Here is a 13,952-nt window from a genome sequence, read left to right on the forward strand (position 1 = left end):
AGGTCTTCACAAGTAGAGTTTTGTGTCCCAAGAAGGGAAGGTATGCATAAGTGGACTGAGGCCATGGGTTATGGTCTCATTTGTCCTGCCGGGTCTTCTCACGCACAGCATACTTCCAAAGGTCTCGGTCTCTAGTCATTTCCTCGGTGAGACCTAAAGTTCAAAGGTCGTGCTTCACCACCTCATCCCAGGTTTTCCTGGGTCTGCCTCTTCCACAGGTTCCCTCAACCGCTAAGGTGAGGCACTTTTTCACACAACTATCTTCAGCCATTCTCGCCACATGACCATACCAGCTCAAACATCTCTCTTGCACACCACAACTGATGCTTCTTAGGTCCAGCTTTTCTCTCAAGGTACTTACACTCTGTCAAGTATGAATACTGACATTACACATCCATCGGAGCATACTGGCTTCATTTCTTGTGAGCTTATGCATATCCTCAGCAGTCACGGCCCATGTTTCACTGCCATGTAGCATGGCTGTTCGTACACATGCGTCATACAGTCTGCCTTTTACTCTGAGCGAGAAGCCTTTTGTCTCTAGCAGAGGTAAGAGCTCTCTGAACTTTGCCCAGGCTATTCTTACTCTTGCAGTTACACTTTCTACACACCAGCCCCCACTACTGACTTGGTCACCTAGGTAATGGAAGCTATCAACTATTTCTAGTTATTCTCTCTGGAATGTGGCGGAAGTTGCTCTCTGTGCATTTTCAGTGTTTATTGCTCCTGAGCATCTGCCACATACAAAAACTATCTTCCTAGTTAGCCTTCCCTTGACATTGCTGCACCTCTTGTGTCCATAGCTTACACTTGGTGCATCTTATAGAGTTTCTACCTACGCTTTTTCTCCAGATCGAGCAAGGCCATCTACCTGAAGGCGTTTGTGACTTGTCTACCTTCCTACTTAGTAGGACTTTGGTTTTAGCTAGATTGACTCTAAGGCCCTTCGATTCTAAACCTTGCTTCCACACCTGAAACTTCTCCTCCAGTTCTGATAGTGACTCAGCTATTAGAGCAATGTCATCAGTGTAGAGGAGCTCCCAGGGGCATCCTGTCTTGAATTCCTCTGTTATTGCCAGGAGGACTATGATAAATAGGAGGGGGCTGAGGACTGAACCTTGGTGGACCCCTACCTCTACCTGGAATTCTTCCCTGTACTCATTGCCAACCCTCACCTTACTAGCAGCGTCCCTGTACATGGCTTGCACAGCTCTCACTAACCATTCATCTATCCCTAGTTTCCTCATTGACCACCAGATAACGGATCGGGGGACCCTGTCGAAGGCTTTCTCCATGTCAACAAAAGTCAGGTACAGGGGCTTGTCTTTGGCTAGATATTTCTCCTGCAGCTGTCTTACCAGGAATATGGATGTGGTGCTTTTCCCTGGCATGAACCCAAACTGCATCTCATCTAAACTAACTCACTCTCTAATTAGTTGGGCTATGACTCTCTTCGTAACCTTCATTACCTGATCCAACAGCTTGATACCTCTGTAATTATTTGTATCTAGTGCATCACCTTTACCTTTGTAGCAGTTGTCTATTATGCTGCTACACTAGTCATTGGGTATGACTCCTTCGTGTATCACCTGGTTAACTATACAGGTGACTAGGCTATTGCCGACACTACCAGATATTTTGAGCATATCTGCAGTAATTCCTGATGGGCCTGGGGCTTTCCCTGTCTTCATGCTTCTAATTGCCTTAACTACCAAGGAACTGTCAACTCGGATAGCTGGTCCCTTTGTTGGGTCGACATTCAGCAGACTCTCTTTATCCCATTCATTTTCTTTATTCAGCAACCTTTCATAGTGGCATCTCCAAACCTCTCTCTTTGCATCCTCATTTAGCGCAAGTGAACCATCATCCATGCGAACACATTTCTCTCCTACCACGTCACGATTCTCTCTCACACACTGTCTTGCAACACGAAATACCTCAAGTCTTTCATCCTCACGGCACAGGACATTGGCAAATTTTTTCCTATCTGCTTCCCCTCTGGCTAGATAGACCTCTCTCTTAGCTTCCCTTCTAGCAGTCTGATACACTTCCCTGCTACCACCGTTCTTCCAGTCCTTCCAAGCCTGTTTCTTTTGTCTAATAGCCCTGTCTACAACATTGTTCCACCACCACGTTATTTTAGGTCGAGAGGGGACTTTGCACCAGCCACAGATCTGGTCAGTGGCTCTCAGCAGGTTGTCCCTTAGAATCCTCCAGTTGTCTTCTACCCTATGTGAAGCTATATCCCCTTCTTCTTCGTCAAAGGCTTCAAGTAATATGTCCCTAAATCTCTGTCCATTTGCAGGATCTTTAAGCTTCCAGATCCTTCTTCTCCATGCTGGTCGTCCTCTTAGTCCTGATCCTAAAGTCACTAACTACCAGTCTATGTTGTGGGGTACATTCTTCGCCTGGGAAGGTTTTGGCATTTATAAGCAGCCATCTTTCCCTTTTCCTGGCAAGGATGTAGTCAATTTGGCAAGTATGTCGACCTGATCGGTAGGTGACTAGGTGGCTGGTAGGTTTCCTGAAGTTAGTGTTGCAAACCACAAGATCATTTGCATCGCAGAACTCCAGCAGCCTGGTTCTCTCCTCATTGTGGGAACCATAACCATGGCCTCCATGTACACCATGGAAGCCCCCAGCATGTTTTCCAACATGCCCATTGAAATCACCAGCCACAAAGAGAAGGTCTCTGTCATTCGTCAACGAGGTAGTCTGCAGTAGGGCGTCATAGAATCGGTCTTTCTGTCCCGACTGAGGGGCATAGGCCGATATAATGATTTCTAATCCATGATGAAGCACTAATCTAATCTTAAGTATTCTGTCACATACTCTGATTACCCCAATTACCTTATCTACCCATTTTTCAGCGAGAAGTATACCCACGCCTCCAACCCTGTCAGTGTTCCCTGCCCAGAAAATCTTGTACCTGTGTTCTTTGCCTGTGAGGAACCTAGCAGAACCCCCCTCTCCACCTTACTTCTTGGATGCAGCATATATTAACACGTCTCCATCTAGATGTGATAAGCCTGTTCACCAAAGTCCCAACTGGTGAAGCACTATCGGTGATACAAGAAAAACTAGTGACAGACACCCGTCTAAAAGAATGCACTAATATACTAATAAGAAACTTGATGGAAATGTTGACCTTCTGTGTAGAAACTACCTACTTCAGTATGGACACTGATATATATCGACAAGAGGAGGGTTTAGCTATGGGTTCACCATTATCACCAGTAATAGCCAATATATACATGGAATACTTTGAGAATTTGGGTGGGGGGAAAGAAGAGCAATGTGGAATTGAAAAGAAGTTTTTGCTTCTCTTTCACAGTTGAGTGGTTATGGGGATTGGTCTTTAGAGGTCAAAATGGTGTGAGTGTGTGTGTCTCCCTCTCCACACCAAATTCATTTTTTACTTTTTTCAATTTTTTTTTTTTTAGTAATCTATGGAGAAAAAACAGAGAGTATAAATTGATTGATTGATTGATTTTAGTTTCAGCTCATTGAGCTGTGGCGATGCTGGGGCACCGCCATTTAAAAATATATAAAATCTTTAGGAATTTTACCCATCACCTCACCACTTTGAAAAAGCTACACACTTCCAATGTTTCACTTTTAGCTTTTTGGAAAGTGGCAAAGTTTCTTCAGAAATAATGTCATTTACCTGTTGTTTCTAGCATGTCAGGTTTTCTGGTGGTAGTCTAGCATTTCAGTAAAATGTTGCGCATGCAGGAAACATCAGACAAAAGTGAAAATGAGTAGATGATGGGTAGGTGAGGTGAGGGAAGGGACATTGAGTGTTTCTTTAAGAAAAATTAAACTATATATACTTCCCAGATTCGTAATCTCTGTATTTTTCTACGTAGATAACAAAAAGAAAATTCAAAAAAGTTACAAATTAAGAAACTGCGGTGAGGATAAGGGGAAATTAAAATTTTGAAAACGTGATTTCTGGACAAAATCGTGTTAACCCCCTTTTATATGATAAAATAATATATAGTTTGTGATCCTTCTTAAGAACAAAAAGCACTTTCATGCAAACCCATGCAAATTGTACCCACCCCTTCACTTTTAAACAAACAATTACTTCCATTATGCCATTAGCTATATGTCAGCTGTACCGATTCTGCCTATAAGGAAGGAGCAAATAATACAATGTGCCTGTAGGTCATAGCACCTGGGCAACACCAGGATGCATTGCTAGTGTGTGTGTGTATATATATATATCACGTTTTTATACATATATTCTTTTATATGTTTCAGCCTTGAGGCTGCGGCCATGCTGGGGTACCACCAGTATAATCACCTTTTAATCAACCAATTCTATGGGATTGGTTTTGGTAAATGAGGGAGTTCGATACTATTACCCTCTTTTGAGGTTCCTGCCTTGATATTGGTTCATCTGAGATCCTGGACAGCAAGACGTCAGATGTTTTGGCAATGAGTTAAATAACTGTGGGCCCTTGAATCCCGAGGTATTGCAGTACATGGTCCTCACCTTAGATGAGACAACTGGGACTTTTGGAATAGTGCAGTGACATCCATTTCGAGGTCTGGTATAACTTTCGATTCCAAAGTTTGGTGCCAGCCCCTCCAGTATCTTTCACACATGCATACCTCTCCTGTCTTCACTCCAGGGAGTAGGGTTATAGCTCTTTCAGTCTCTCCCAGTTCAGCTGTTCCATTGATAAAAACTTCCTTGTGTAGTATCGCTGAACCGCCTCAAGCTCTGCTATTAATCCTACAGTGTAAGGTGACTACAGTTGAGAGGAGTAGTCTAGACTGCTGGGGACAAATGTCCTCCATATGATCAGCTTAGTTTCCTGGTCCCTTGTTCTGAAGGTTCTCAGAATTCATCCGGACATTTGCCTGCATACTGCCACCATCTTGGTGATATGCATGTGAAATGAGGCATCTTTGCTCATATGAATCTCAAGATCACGCACTATATTTGTTTCTGGAATTGCTGCTCCTTTCGATCCAAAGTATCGTTGTTGTGACTTCTGAGCACCAGTTAGCGAGTAGCAGAGGGCTTGGAATTTGCCTGCATTAAACTGCATGTTGTTGTCCTCAGCCTATTTATATATGGCATCTAGGTCTTTCTGTAGAAGATTAGCATCAGAAGGTTCTTTGACTGCTTATACTATTTTTGTGTCATTGGCATAGCTAGTAAGTGTAGCTGTCTGTGTAACTGATGGCATGTCTAGAAGAGTCACCGTGAACAGTAGTGGTGCCATTACAGTTCCCTGAGGCACTTCACTTCTATTAATGTCTCCGTGGAGAGGGCTCTGTTGGCTGCTACAGCCAGGCTTCTGTTTTTTAAGAGGTCATGCAACCACTCTCCAATTTTCCCAGTTATGCTGAGTTTCCATAGTCTGTAACATATCATCCCATGATCAACCTTATCAAAGGCCTTTGCAAAGTCGAGATATATCACATCTACATTTGAGCGATTCATTAATTGTTTCAACACCCATAGTGCTGCAAAAGCTGTGTAAAGCGAAAGCCATGCTGGGTGTCAAGAAGCAAGTCATTATCTTCAAGAAACACAATTAGTTTCTTCTTGACAATGTGCTCCATGGCTTTGCTGGCATAGGAGGTTAGAGAGACAGATCTATAATTCTTAGCATCTGCTCTGCTACCTCCCTTATGGACAGGGCATATAATGCTTTCCTTTAACATTTTTGGAAGTCTCCCTGTTCTGAGGAAGCTCTGAAAGAGAATCTGAAGTGGTCTAGATAGAGACCCTTTGCATTTCTTTAGGAGAATTGCTTGGAATCCATCAGGGCCTGTTGCTGAGTTTGAGCTCATTTCATCAATGGCTGATATCATATCAGTTTCCTCTGTGTTGGTGCTGTCAATAATTGCCATTTTGTTGTGTAGATCTGTGGAGCCAAAGAACTCATCAGGGAAAGCTATTTGCAAGTATCTCAGTGAAGTTGTGAAAGCACTCTTGTATTGGGCATTCAGTATTTCACTGACTCTCTGGGGGGAGGTTTGCAGTCAGTGAATCATTTTCTTCAAGTAGTGGCCCTATTTTGTACTGTACTGAAACATATTCTCAAATATATATATATATCATTTATATTCCATCAGTCCTCATCCACCTTTCAACGTAGACTTAGATCCAATATACACCTCCTTAAGAATACAAATAGAACCCTACTATTTTCAAATAAGACAAATAAATTTTATAAGATAGATAATGACCACTACAACAGGATCTTAGAGAACAACATCACACAAAAATATAGATGGGCCACACATATACCTATAATAACATCAATAATGAGGCAAAACTAATAGCCACGACCGAGACATTGCCAACAGTAGAAATACTAGCTAAATGTAATGCTTTTATAGCTATCAAGGATCACAAACCAAACTTCGCCTCCAACCCCAAATGCCACCTGATCAACCCTGCTAAGTCAGAAATCAGACTGGTGAGTAAACACATCCTAAGAAGGGTTAATAAAGACATAACGAAGGCATCTAATCTCTCTTTATGGCATAACACAATCGAGGTGTTCCATTGTTTTGAGACCAAACGAAGCACTTTCAGAGCTAAGTTCATACAATTCGATATAGTGGACTTTTATTCCATCGATATCGAAAATGTTCTCACTAGGTCGAGACTATTTCGATGCGCCTTCGTTTGATATAACTAGTACTTATTTTATTATATCAAGTTGAACTACCGGCAAGCAGTCAGCATTGGCAGGATTTGAATTCGGAGATACAGAAGTAAATTTCTAGAAATAGTGACATGTTGAAAAGCTAATTACTTTCTAAAATACATTTATAGCCAACGTGAAATATGCCTCCCTTAAACCCTGTTGTGTCTAAAACAATAAACAAATTATTTCGTGTTTGCTTTTATATTAAAGTCAAGATGAAAGAAACAACTCGTTTACTACAACTAAAAAATAATTCCAGAGGGGAGAAAGATTAGAATTTACTGGGGAGGAAAAAATGATAACACAAATTAAATTTTACACGTCTGATTTCGTAAGTTTATAATAAAATATTCCTCAGCTACGAATCGTTGAAGAAAGTTCTCAGCTTTATACTCCAGCACAGATAAACTAGTGACGTCACTAGATTGTGCGCTAATTCCAGCCGGCGACTCAGTTTTGTTTTTTGTAGTGTTTGCAGTTATTATTTTATTACTGTCTTATTTATTTATTTATTTATTATTTGAGGCGAAGATCATTTTTCAACCAATCAGAAATCAATGTTTCTTATGACCGGCACGGCCTAACATGGCTGCCTCCACTGGATAACGATCACCAACCCCAGAATCTCAGGTGAAAACCGACAGAATTTCTTTAAAACTTTTATTCTTACAAATAATTACCGTCGTTGTTGTGGTGCATGAAACTGTCGAGACTCGTTATTGTTTTTGTTTGTTTCTTTGTTTAACGTTTTCATTTGCACGTAGGATGCTGTACACTTTCTACATCAACCGTGTGTACGTGTATATACACATGTGTGTATATATATATATATACACACACATGTATACACGTACATATACTATATATATGTTTGTATGTACATATATTTATATATGTATATTTTGGTATTCGTTGTTGGTTTGCTATATATGGGAATATATGTGTTTGTACGTTGTCATCTTGTGTATGTATAAAGTATATCTGGCTTTACAAGAGGAATTCATTCGCTGAAAATGCTGTACTAGTTACTTGGGGCCTTACAGTTTTTGACTAATTTTCTGCAGAATTATCGGTTTTACAGTTTCAAATCTTACCAATCCTGGTCCACTGAACGAGGGCCGAATGCATTACGGCATTTAAAAATTGCATTTAAAAAATCCTGTTGGTTTTTAAAAAATGATTTCAAACTCTGATGTGGTGACACATTGTACTTTGATACAGCGGAATACATACACAGACGACAGGACTGTACTTTTACGTTCTTCCTTATATATATATATATATATATGTATATATATATAGGATCATTTGTAAAAATACATAAATTCGGAGAAGCACACTCTAAGATGTAAAGCAGTTAATATTATAGTGAGGTAGGCCGGTTTATGGGGTTAGCCTGGGGTTTTCGCTCATATCTTCAGACCCCAAACACTGCTGGCCTATATATATGTGTGTTCAGATTTCGAATCGCTTGCAAACTTTGCGACGTACCTCCAAACTATCCGTGGCCCATTGCTTGAAGGCACCTGCTAGGGCCTGAAGTTACTTCTACAGTGCTTTCAGTAAGTGATAATATATGTGTCTGTTATGTTATATATCTTTGTATGGCTATTAAGAATGTGATACATGTGAATGCAGTATATGTGTGTATACGTGTTTATTTGGGAATAGTATACGTTTATATATATATATATAAACGTATACTATTCCCAAATAAACATATATATATATATATATATACATATGTGTGTGTGTGTGTGTACACATTTCAGAGACTATTTTTAATCAAGTGTCCGTGCCATTATTAGTCAGGATTAGGGAACCTGTATGTGTTGGCTTAAGCTGTTAGAAATAACAACCAAATCTCCCTCGAACGACAGTCCACTTTCTTTAAAATTAATAAAAGGCTGCATTAGATAATGTGGTCTGAGAAACCTTTAAGAATAGGGGATGGTCCTGGAATGCTTTTCACCCAAGATCTGCTCAATTAGAATTAACCTGGAGCTAAACAGCAACTTTATGTATACATCCAATACACACACACATACAATGTGTACATATGTGTGTTTTTGTTATTTTAGGCTGCCCCACCAGTTGGGTGTGTCTACCATACACCACTATTCATCTTGATTTTTTTGTTGTTTCATCTCTGTCCTCCTGTATCCAGAGATCAGACAAAAAACCCCTTTCCATGTTTTTCTCTCACAAACCACTGTACTTTTTCATCCAGTGTTCATTGTCCATTCTCATCATGTGTCCATACAAGAGCTTTCTTAATGTACATTAGCTGCTACTCTTAATACCAGACCACTTGTGTTCTAGCCTTCATGCAGATTACTGTTATGCTTTTAATGGACCATGCTCACTGCATATTCAATGCCCATAACTCTCAAACCTGCAACATTTTATGTATGCTTCATACGGTTTATCTTTTGCGCACGCACACACACACAAATGCTTTAAATTTCTCTCAGATCTTTCTAACTCTAAAAGAGCAACTGTATTTTAATTATACCCACATCTAACACTAAATTCCCAACTCAACAGATACTATCAATTCTGTCTAATAAACTAATTATTGTCATTGTTATTTCTGACTACAACAATACCTACCTTTTTTGTGTAATGAAGAAATTTAAAACAAATTTAATCTTTGCTGGTTGCTGGATTTGAACTTTGTATTTGAAACTAAATAGTTAGCTATGCACTGTTAAAAGCCTCCAGTTTATTGTTTTAGCTATCTCCTCTCTGAGTTTGTCACTGATGAATGTACTTCATACTGAGTATACATAAACAAAACTTACACTTCATTGCTCTACAGCTCAAATAAATGAGACACTGAGAAAGCCATTATGGAGTTGTTCTATCTGATACAAATAGCAACTAATAATGTATTTGCTGATACCATAAAAAGACAGGATAGTCATGGTTGGAACATTTTTGATCAGAGGGTTGATGTGGGACTAAACAACCACTGCAACTCAAAGTATTAAATCTTGTGACTGTCATAATTGTTAGCTAAATGCATTCCTCATTTTATTCATTACTTAATTCCTAATTTCAATGTATATTCTGCCTAGTAACCATTACTGACACTGGTTGACTTTGGTCCATGCAATTAGGGCAGTGCTCTTTTCGTAAACTGCTAGATTTTTCAAAATATCTTAGATGGTATCCAACTTCTTATCATATAGATGGAGAAGGGTGTTCCAAGTTTGCCTTCCTGTTACCAACTGCATGGTTTGGATACAATTTATTCTAACACTCACTTTATATGGATTGTTTAAACATTGAAGTACCCTTGCTGAACTATTTTAGTTTTTAATTTAAAGTTTCTGCTGATCACCTACCTTAGACTAACGTTCCCTTCCCCAAGAGAACTTTTTTTGCACATCTACTTCTCAGTGAGGGTTGCCTGGCAAACTTGGAACACCCTTCTCCATCTATATGATAAGAAGTTGGATACCATCTAAGATATTTTGAAAAATCTAGCAGTTTACGAAAAGAGCACTGCCCTAATTGCATGGACCAAAGTCAACCAGTGTCAGTAATGGTTACTAGGCAGAATATACATTGAAATTAGGAATTAAGTAATGAATAAAATGAGGAATGCATTTAGCTACCAAGTAACTGGTTTATACTGTTGAACAAATAGTGCATAAGCGTAATTGATAATATAGGAGGGAAATTAGGTTTACACATGTGTAGCAGACATGTGTTTGCCACCACTTCTCAGGCAGGAGAGCTAAACTGCTTCTAGTTAATAATTGTAGATAGATAGCTTCTTATTGTTTTTATGAAATACATTGACAAGAAATATTGGATGAATAAAGAATATGTAAAATACAGGGGAACAAGGCAACATCTGTAGTGTTGATGACACAATAAACTTCATTGTTTGTAAAATAACTGAGAAACAAATGGTGTTGAGAGGAATGTTTAGTGTTGTTGAGAACATGACAATCTAACACTGGTGCTGTGATAAAGTACAACTGGTAAAGTGGTTGGTGTTAAGGAAGGGCATCCAGCCATAGAAACTATATCAAAAAGTGTACAAGTGTGACATCCCCAACTTGTCTGGGAGGACAATAATTTGAAATAAAGACTGATTCAAATCATGACCACCTATCCATCTTCTGTACTGGCTTAGGTTGGGCAGTTTAACAGGAACATGCTGGTCCAAGATTTATATTGTGCTTTAAGGTCTGCTTTGGCTGGATGCCCTTCTTAATACAAACTACTTGACTTTTGTCATAGCACTAGTGTGTGTGTGTATATGTGAAAGCACATGTCCTAGTGGTTAGGGTGTTGCACTCATGATCATGAGATCATGGTTTCAATTTGTAGACCAGGTGATGTGTTATGTTCTTGAACAAAATACTTCATTGCTCTATGATCACTTTGATACCCGACACATGGTACACTGTGCACCTGTTCAAGCAATGTTGATTTGATGGAAAGAGTGAGCTAATGTACAGTACATACATTTGATCGCCATAAATCCTTTGTGCAGGTCATTTGGCAGAAGCTGAACACTCGTACATTATCTTCAGGAGAGTCATTCAAAATACATATAATCTATCATCATCATTTAATGCTCTCCATCCATGCTGGCATGAGTTGGATGATTTGACAGCAGCTGACATGCCAGAGGACTGGACCAACTCTGTTGTCTGCTTTGGCATGGTTTCTATGGTTGGATTCCCTTCCTAGTGCCTTCTATATGGCACCAGCACCAACAAAGTTACCAAGTAACTTACAAAACAAATATCCTCAACAGTAAGGTGAGGGTTGGCAACGAGTACAGTGAAGAATTCCGGGTAGGGGTCCACCAAGGCTCAGTCCTCAGCCCCCTCCTATTTATCATAGTCCTCCAGGCAATAACGGAGGAATTCAAGACAGGATGCCCTTGGGAGCTCCTCTATGCTGATGACATTGCTCTAATAGCTGAGTCACTATCAGAACTGGAGGAGAAGTTTCAGGTGTGGAAGCAAGGATTAGAATCGAAGGGCCCTAGAGTCAATCTAGCTAAAACCAAAGTCCTAATAAGTAGGAAGGTAGACAAATCACAAACGCCTTCAGATAGATGGCCCTGCTCGATCTGGAGAAAAGGTGTAGGTAGAAACTCTATAAGATGCACCAAGTGTAAGCTATGGACACATAAGAGGTGCAGCAATGTCAAAGGAAGGCTAACTGGGAAGATAGTTTTTGTATGTGGCAGATGCTCAGGAACAATAAACACTGGAAATGCTCTGAGACCAACTTCTGTCATTTTCCAGGGAGAAAAACTAGAAATAGTTGATAGCTTCTGTTACCTAGGTGACCAAGTCAGTAGCGGGGGTGGGTGTGCTGAAAGTGTAACTGCTAGAGTAAGAATAGCTTGGGCAAAGTTCAGAGAGCTCTTACCTCTGCTGGTGACAAAAGGCCTCTCGCTCAGAGCAAAAGGCAGACTGTATGACGCGTGTGTACGAACAGCCATGCTACATGGCAGTGAAACATGGGCCATGACTGCTGAAGATATGCGTAAGCTCACAAGGAATGAAGCCAGTATGCTCCGATGGATGTGTAATGTCAGTGTCCATACTCGACAGAGTGTAAGTACCTTGAGAGAAAAGCTGGACCTAAGAAGCATCAGATGTGGTGTGCAAGAAAGACGTTTGCGCTGGTATGGTCATGTGGTAATGGATGAAGATAGTTGTGTGAAAAAGTGCCACACTCTAGCGGTTGAGGGAACCTGTGGAAGAGGCAGACCCAGGAAAACCTGGGACGAGGTGGTGAAGCACGACCTTCGAACTTTAGGTCTCATTGAGGAAATGACTAGAGACCGAGACCTCTGGAAGTATGCTGTGCGTGAGAAGACCCGGCAGGACAAGTGAGACCATAACCCGTGGCCTTCTACACGGGATGTAGCCAGTCCACTTATGCATACCTTCCCTTCTTGGGACACAAATCTCTACTTGTGAAGACCTGTTGAGGCAAGTGAGAATCAGAATCGAAATCGATCAATGGAAATTTCAGCTGAGATACCAGTGCCGGTGGCACGTGAGAGAACCATCCGTTCGTGGCCATTGCCAGCACCACCCTGACTGGCCTCGTGCCGGTGGCACATAAAAAGCACCATCCGTTCGTGGCCGTTGCCCGCCCTGCCTGGCTCCCGTGCTGGTGGCACATAAAAAGCACCATCCGATCGTGGCCGTTTGAGAGACTCATCTGGCACATAAAAAGCACCCACTACACTCATGGAGTGGTTGGCGTTAGGAAGGGCATCCAGCTGTAGAAACATTGCCAGATTCAGACTGGGCCTGGTGCAGCCTTCTGGCTTCCCAGACCCCAGTTGAACCGTCCAACCCATGCTAGCATGGAAAGCGGACGCTAAACGATGATGATGAGAGGGGAATTGGTATTGAGGGAGGTGGCTTTGTGCTAGTTGATGAAAGATTAATCTATGATAGAGGGACAGAAACAAGTGTAGAGGAGATACATGGTTACTCCAGTCAGGGTGAGAGCAAGAGATGGTGGTGGTGTGCCCAGATATACCTTCAAGGTACAAGGACTGGGTGCAATGAATGGAATTCCTTCCAACACCTTTCCTGCATATTGAGCAGGACCATTTACTTGACAGAAAGAGAATCCTATCTGCTTTCTTGCTCACAACAACTTTGGTTTTCACTAGGTTAACTTTAAGGCCCTTTGATTCCAGGTTTTTGCTTCCATACCTGGAATTTCGTTTCTAGTTCTGCTATAAGAGCAAGGTCATCAGTGTATAGTAGTCCCCGTGGATAACCAGTTTTAAATTTCTCTGTTATGGCCTGGAGGACTATAATGAATAAGAGTGAACTGAGAACTGAGCTCTGATGAACCCCTACTTGTATACTAAATTTATCACTGTACACATGGCTGACTCTCACCCCACTGACAGTAGTACATGGCTTGTACAGCTCTAACAAGCCATTTGTCTTCTAACTTCTTTAGAGACCACCAGATAACAGAGCAAGGGACTCTGCCAAAGGCTTTCTCCAGGTTAACAAATGCCAAATACATTGATTTACATTTAGCTCTATATTTCAGCAACTGTCTCACTATGAAGATGGCATCTGTAGTACTTCTCCCTGGCACAAAACCAAACTGCATCTCATCTGGTCTAATTTTATTCCTAATCAATTGGGGTATAACTCTCTCTCTAATTTTCATGACCTGCTCCAGCAGTTTGATATCTCTGTAATTGTTTCTGTCTAAAGCAACTCTTTTTACCCATGTAGCAGCTGACTTTAA

General features: G+C 40.8%; 1 protein-coding gene across 2 annotated transcripts in view; it reads left to right on the top strand.

Annotated features, from left to right (window-relative positions):
- Positions 1 to 7,093: 7,093 nt before the first annotated feature.
- Positions 7,094 to 13,952, top strand: part of LOC115232584 (serine/threonine-protein kinase 19-like) — a 92,192-nt gene continuing 85,333 nt past the window's right edge. The window contains exon 1 of one of the 2 annotated variants that reach the window (XM_029802549.2): positions 7,094 to 7,310. The gene's annotated coding sequence lies outside the window, so the exon portion shown is untranslated. Of the gene's footprint in view, positions 7,311 to 8,103; positions 8,243 to 13,952 lie in introns of those variants that run through there. The other variant, XM_036500177.1, reaches the window with a different exon arrangement.

This window comes from Octopus sinensis, linkage group LG2, assembly GCF_006345805.1.
Source record: "Octopus sinensis linkage group LG2, ASM634580v1, whole genome shotgun sequence".
Lineage (NCBI taxonomy): Eukaryota > Metazoa > Mollusca > Cephalopoda > Octopoda > Octopodidae > Octopus > Octopus sinensis.